General features: G+C 36.2%; 1 long non-coding RNA gene across 1 annotated transcript; it reads right to left on the minus strand.

Annotated features, from left to right (window-relative positions):
- Positions 1 to 1,043: 1,043 nt before the first annotated feature.
- On the minus strand, positions 1,044 to 7,514 carry LOC103909195 (uncharacterized). Its single transcript, XR_658947.5, has 2 exons — positions 7,386 to 7,514; positions 1,044 to 2,244 (listed from the first exon to the last, which is right to left on the minus strand). It is a non-coding gene; the product is annotated as an uncharacterized lncRNA (long non-coding RNA).
- Between the last annotated feature and the right edge of the window lie 353 nt (positions 7,515 to 7,867).

Here is a 7,867-nt window from a genome sequence, read left to right on the forward strand (position 1 = left end):
TTCAACAAGGTACTGGGAATATTCCTCAGAGATCTTGGTCCATATTGGCATGATAGCATCACGCAGTTGCTGCAGATTTGTCGGCTGCACATCCATGGTGCGAATCCCCATTCCTCTAAATCTCAAAGGTGCTCTATTGGATTGAGTTCTGGTGATTGTGGAGGCCATTTGAGTACAGTGAACTCATTGACATGAAACCAGTCTGAGACAATTCTCACTGACATGGCGTATTTTCCTGCTTGAAATAGCCATCAGAAGATGGATACACTGTGTTCATAAAGGGATGGACATCAATACTCAGGTAAGCTGTGGCGTTGACACAATGCTCAATTGGTACTTATGGGCCTAAAGTGTGCCAAGAAAATATCCCGTCACCATTACACTACCGCCACCAGCCTGACACATTCATACAAGGTAGAAGGAATTCATGCTTTCATGTTGTTGACGTCAAATTCTGACCCAACCATCCGAATGTTGCAGCAGAATTTGAGACTCATCAGACCAGGTAACGTCTATCCAATCTTCTATTGTCCAATTTTGGTGAGCCTGTGCGAATTGTAGCCTTAGTTTCCAGTTCTTAGCTGATAGGAGTGATACCCAGTGTGATCTCCTGCTGCTGTAGCCCATCCGCTTCCGCAGCAGATCGCCTTGACCATGCCTAAATGCATTAAGTTGCTGCCATGTGATTGGCTGATTAGAAATTAGCGGTAACAAGCAGGTGTACCTAATAAAGTGGCCGGCAAGTGTATATTTAGCAGTATTTCACAAAAAAAACTGAAACTTTCAACCTCAACATTACAGTGCAAAGCAATAAATACTGTTTAGGACAAACAAAACAGACATTAACGGTTATTTGGAAACTTATAAAAGACAGCCCAAGAGAGATGAAGGGAGAGAAAGACATAGACGGAAGAGAAACAGAAGTGGCACAGTATTTACATCTTACACAGGGCTTAAAAGCCAAACTATATTTACATATAGAAGAGTGTATGAATGTACACCCACCGAACAAGATAAACAGAAGAACAGCAGGAACAAGGAAAGATGGAAGTAGGGCTCCTGAGGGCCTCAGAATAGAGTTTATTACTAACAGACATGTTCTCAAGTAAAGAAATCGATATGATTGACCATCTGACGTTAAGAACTCATGTGCTGATTCACAAACTAGTATTGTTCTACCACAAAGGCCTTCAAATGGTAGGAATAGCTTAATGTACTATAAAAATGATTGCTAAAACAGAAAAAACACTGAATTATGATGCGTGGTGGAGTCTTCAGACCGTCGTTTGAAAATGACTTTGAACGGAAGAAGACTTTGTAATCTCACAAGCATAAATTAAGCCTAGACCTGGAGCATCATTAAGGGCTAATGATAATTAAACGTCCAGGAATATAAAGTCACTTCAGTTCGGTACAATAAAATGAATATGCTATTGGCTTGCATACATCGTTCCTTCCCTTCTTTGTGGTCAACAATAATGTCGAACGTTTCCCCAAACTGCTCTGTGGAATTATTACATGTATGCCTTCTCAAAAGTTCGTCTGAATGACTGGTTGAATTAAAATAATAAATATATTCACCAGAAAAAAAAGATATTATTCTCCTGTTTTAAAAAATACAATAAAATAACTGTAAAAAACCACCACGTTTAAGTCTCGCCTCTTTGACACTTACAACAAGATAAATCATCTACAATGACAGCTTGTTCCCCTTCAAAACATATTTGACCTCGCATAATAACGAAAAAGACGAGCGTTCAAGGGGAAACATCCACCGTAAATGACGATTTCAATAAATTAAGATTTTAAAATAATAATAAAATTAGAGGACCCGCCCCTAGCCACTGATAACCAATCATATCTGAGCGCCAAAACACACAATATGGATGCACGTGAGCTTTTCTACGCAGCCGCTTGGAGCTCTCCCCAGACTGACTACCTCTATTATCTGAAGCACATATTAGCGGTATTACTCTGTTTGCGGTTGCGTGTACATGGCAGTGTGTGTGTACAGTATGTTTGACCAACAGTCAGCAAACACAGGGCTGTGTGCAGTGACTCCTGAATCGGTCTGTAAATGTGTGGAGCAAGAAGCCGTGGATGAGGTATTGAGAGTGTGAGACTGTGAGTGTGTTTGTGTGTGTTGTGGTGGCTCAGATGCTGTGGTGTGTTTTGTGGGTTTTTATGAGTCTCAGGTGCTGTTGGTCAGGGTAGATCCGGGCTGTACGGAGCCTTCAGAGCCATCTGGATGAGAAGAGAAAGAGGACAAAACACACAGAGAACCATTAAATATGGCATTTGTCCGTGTGATTGGCAAAACAGAAATCTTGCATGTATTAAATGCGTAAAATGACAAATACACCATCATTTAAAAGTTGAAACAAATGGTTACTTGTGCTGAACTGATCAAAAGTGTCAGTAGAGACATTAGCTGTTTCCATTTAAAATGCTAATGAAATTTAGGCGCAAAACTGGATTATTGCATAAAAGACGTGCGACTAAATCAGCGTTTCCATCAAAGAGAATAAAATCGTCACTTCCTGATTATTTTGCTCCAAGTATCAACAGTAAAAATGGAATTTGCAGCAGTAGGAGAAGCTGCGTTAATCTTTTCTTTATTTAATAAACGACTTGCGCCTCAGAAGACAATGCTGATACGCAATCAATGCGTGGTAGTGTTTAAAGGCGCGAGACGTGGAGCAGACGCTCTGGACAGTTCTGGAGGTCATTAATAATCTAATAATACTGATACTAAAACGGTTAAGGCGTTTCAGAATGACCAAAATAACATTTACGATGTTTTACAATGTGCACATGATCTCTTTTGGACCGTTTCCACTAAATGGTACGGTATGGTACAGTACGGTTTTATTGCCGTTTCCACCATCAAAATAGTACCAAAAAGCGAACCGTATGGTACTACTTTTTGGGTACCTTTCTAAAGGGTACCTAGCTCAACAAAAGGGTACCAAAAGGCGGAGCAAGATACTCAACTTGAATGCTATTGGTTTACAGAGATTCGTCACTCGGTCATGCACAAGCGAGAAAAATTTAAACAAATGAAGCGCCATTTTTAAATACACAGCTAAGACATTACACCGTAATAATATATACATAAAACAAGAAGCCAAGGTTGACCCGAGCTTAAACAAACCTTGTCGTCGTCGTTAACAGCCACAAAGCCAAGAAGAAGTTGTTTACAAGGCCAAAGCGGTTTCGCTCTATATTTGAAATAACAAACTTCTTGAGCTGGTCATAATAACGTGCGCGTGATTATTGAAGTGCTTCTGACACTCGACTCTTTCAGAAACGGACAAGCACGAGAGGGATTATCGAAGACTGTAAGGGTCTGTAAGTGTTCATTTATGTTGTATTTATTTATTTATTTATTTGATATAATCGCAGACGTTACAGTAGGTTATTTTGCACATCATTGATCTGCAGTTAAAATCAAATCTTGTTTATAGAAAGGTTAGTAATGAACTATTGGTATCCTTTAGGCAGTGGAAACGCAAGCCTTATACAGGTGACCCATATCGTACCGTACTGTACCACTCAGTGACATCGCGCCATTATAACATGACTTTTTTTAATGCGCATACTAGAAATTGTTAGGTAAAAGTGTTTCCATTGTAGTTTATGCACATTTTATCTTCTTGAATATAAAGTTTATCCTACTCAATTATGCGCGTCAGCTTTTTATGCGCATTTTCAAAATGTATGCAATATTGGTGTTTACATCATTTTTTTAATATGTTGTTAGAAACATAGCTACTGATAATGTTACAGAAGATTTCTATTTTAAATTAATGAAATGTTGTATGTATCCTGAGGGGAAAATAAAATTAAGCAGCACAACATTGTTTTCAACATTGATTACAATAAAAGAAGGACATAAAATCAATAACCTAAACAGTCAAGTAGTGCATTAATTCAAAGAAATGTTCTCTGATATCCACATAGTAGGTTTGTGGGTTAGGCAAGTAAAAAAATTCTGCAGAAATGGTATCATATGCTTATTATAAATAACCATAGAAATTACCCTTAGAATCAGAAGCTCAGGGTTGCTCATATTTAGGATGGGAAATTTCACAATATACATTGTTAAACAAACAAAAGATACATTTAAACAGACCTTCTACCTCTTCGGAGTGGTGCTGAATAAATGTACAATCCATATATCCTGCATTTTGCATACTGACGTGCATGTAAACAGATGGCTGAGTGAGAAGTACAAACTGGATTGTCCATGTTGCTAAGCAATTAATAGAAAACAATGCAAAAACTTGTGATGCTCGCTGGGTTTTAGTTGCTCTGCCTTAACCGTTTTCAAAATAAGAGTTCCACATACATAGTAAGCATAATAAAATTTTAGATAAAATTAAAAATATGGGAAAAATGGCGATCATTGCTGTAAACTTACTAGAAAATGTTAAGGCCAATCAAACTTAATCTGGATTGTGCATATTAGTGAACCCATGTGCAATGATACAGTCAGGGTTGTTCCGATAGGTTATATGCACAGCTTGTGTTATTTCCGCTACCGATAAACTTGTGAACGGTTAATGTGACTTTATTTACTTTTATACAGTTCTTTTTATAGCCTCAATGTTGTAATGTATTAGCAATTTACTCAGCTATATAGATATAAGCATTCAATTACTTGTTAAAGCGTAAAACAAGACATGCACTTGACATCAAGATCAGTAGGGAGAGCAGAAATTCGCTTTGAAAATACTGCCACAAAACAAATTTTTGTTTTTAATGATATGGGGAGAAAAATTAAATTTAATTCAGTGTTTCTTGCACATTTTGAGACCCACTTTAAAATCAAATATCAATCAGAAAGTGAAGATCGTTGATTTTTTTTATAAAAAACAGATGACACAGTTCACCGGAAGGGTTTTAACCAGGTTACAAAAACTTAAATGTCCGTCTGCCTTTACCCTATTGTCTTTTTTTCTACTGGGACTTCACACTCACAGTATTTATATGAGAATGAGGAAACAATGGTGTTTGAAGCTCCATGTAATAGAATAACTATTTAGCTATGCTGATGTGAATCCAGATTCTGATGATATGGCATTCTTAAAGTAAAAATTTTAAACTACAGAAAAACATTACTCTAATAAAAGGTATTAAGTGGCTCTAATCAAGTCAGACATTACATGAGGTAGGGTCACACAATATATCGCCAGCCATATCGATATCGGCAGAGAAATGCTACTTTTATTGTTATCGTTATTGGTCTGATATGAAAAATAGGTCGATATCTATAAGCCGACGAATTATGTAATTATACAGAACTTCTTGTCTTGTAAGCACGAGAGAATCTTAAAGGAGTGCAGTAAAAAAAAATGTCTAATGACAAACAATTGTACATTACTGTAACTCTTTTTATTCGAGAACATTTCAGCTGGTTTTAGTTCTTAGTTCTTTCATTTTCGTTTTCATTTTATTTAAAATATATTTATTTAACTTGTTGATTAAATCCACTTTTGTCCTTTTACCCTTTTATTTTTATGCAACAGTCAAGTCGCATGTTAATTTGCTATGCGTAGAAAAGAAAATAATCTATTTTTGGCATGCTGATTTATGTGAAATGATCTGAGATGGGAGGTAATGAAATACAAATACTTTGTTACTGTACTTAAGTAGATTTTTACAGTATCGGTACTTTACTCCACTACTTATTTTTCTGACAACTTTTTACTTTTACTTCTTACATTTTTACACAAATATCTGTACTTTCTACTTCTTACATTTTTTAAACCACGGTTGTTATTTTCATTTTCATGTGTTTGGTAGCGTGATCTATATTATTTCTGGTCATTGCGTAATGTGAACACAGTTTTGATGCAGTCAGTCTATTTCTCCTCATTGTGCGCCTGCATGCTGCACTGCATGGTCTTTTCAAGGCTATCGCGCACTGTACGTGGGCTAGTTCATGAAGATTACTATGAGAAAGGCTAAGATGACTACGCAGATGTGACAGAGGGGCGAATCTAACATCACCAATGCTGCCCTGTTTACACAGGAATAAGACACCTTTTGCTTGTTCGGATCACAGGTAGACAAGAGATACACATTCCAGTTCAAAAGCATGCCATTTTTGATTAAGCCTTTCGTCCACTTCTGACTGCACAGGCTTCTCTGGTCTTTCAATCTAATATCATGAAAATTTGTGTTTTTTGTAAAGATTGTACATTTAGTACTAAAACAATCAAAGCTTTATTTAAAAAAAATGATGCATTGGTTTATTTCCTTTATTTCTGATAAGTTTATTTTCCTAATACAGAATTTATGCTGTTTTTCAGTTTTTATAGATTTTTTTATCTGCCTATGGATTTTACATAGGGCTATACTGTTGTCCTCAATTAATATTTTTATAACAAATATTTTTCAACAACACATGCAAGTATACTGGGCAATTTATGAATAAATATATAATTATTCCAGCATATGTTTTACACTGCGAATACCTTTCTATCTGCAACCCAGTACTAGGAAACACCCATACACATTCACACACGCACTTATACTCTGCCAGTTTAGTTGAAATATTAATCACCTAAACCGCATTTCTTTGGGCCTGTGGTTTAAACAGGTACTTTTTACTTTTGTATATTTTTCGGGTAATACTTCTTTACTTTTACTTAAGTACAAAAGTGTAGTCAGTACTTCAACTTTTACCAGAGTCTTTTTAAGCATGAGTATCTGTACTTCTACTCAAGTAAAGGATGTGTGTACTTTTGCCATCTCTGGAAATAATGAATATAGGTTTATATAATCACAATTTTGATATTATTGCTTTTTTGTTTGCTTTGAGTGTGCTATTTTAAGTTTTTTAAATAAAATAAGTTGCTCGCCGTACAAAAATAGAACATTTAAAAATATTTATCGGTTAATACATTGGTTATCGGCCACTAAATGTAAAGATTATCGGTTATCGGTCCAAAAATTCATATCGGTGCATTTCTTACATAAGGAATTATCAAAAGCAAGGAAAGTTACTAGTCCATGAAAGACAATAAAAAAGCATTTTGCTCAATAGAATAAATGCATAGTAACACTTTACTATTGGTTCACATTAATGCATTAAATAACATTATATAGTATTCATTAATCTTTGTTAACGTTAGCTAAAAGTATGGATGTTTATTGTTCATGTTAGTTGAACATTAAAAAAAATAATAGATGCTTCTTATTTATATTCGTATGTCTGCTCATGACAGCTAATGAGGTAAAACGTTAACTAACCGTAAAGTGTTACTAAATGCATTGGTGAATCGTGCACACTAACACGACAAGAGGAGTTTATTAACATTAAGTGAATGAGGTCACTTATGATTTAATGTTGTCAGTGAGAAGGATAACAGCTTTACCGTTGGATGATGCTACGGTTTGTGCGCGGGCATGCGGTGGAATGAGAGTGGAATTGAGCTGCGGCTGAATCATCAGCTCTGAAATAAAGAGAAACACACTCTGTTGACAGATCTCCAAGTGGAACAAACAACGGAGCAGAAATATCAAATGCTCAGATTCACACGCTATCCCTGGGCTACCCTGTTCCCTGAACCCTGCTGTCCCTTTTTTGGGCTTAATAATTTTAAGTTCAATCCACTTAAATTTGTTATCTCCATTGATTTTTTTTTATTGGGACAATATAAATGAATTGTGCGGGACCCCTGAATTTTTACAGTGTATCATAGGTCATACCCTAATGCAGGGGTGGGCAAACTCAGTCCTGGAGGGCCGGTGTCCTGCATAGTTTAGCTGCAATACTAATCAAACACACCTGAACAAGCTAATCAGTGTCTTCAAGATCACTAGAAACCTATAAGCAGGTGTGTTTGATTAGAGTTGG

Source organism: Danio rerio, chromosome 19, assembly GCF_049306965.1.
Source record: "Danio rerio strain Tuebingen ecotype United States chromosome 19, GRCz12tu, whole genome shotgun sequence".
Classification (NCBI taxonomy): domain Eukaryota; kingdom Metazoa; phylum Chordata; class Actinopteri; order Cypriniformes; family Danionidae; genus Danio; species Danio rerio.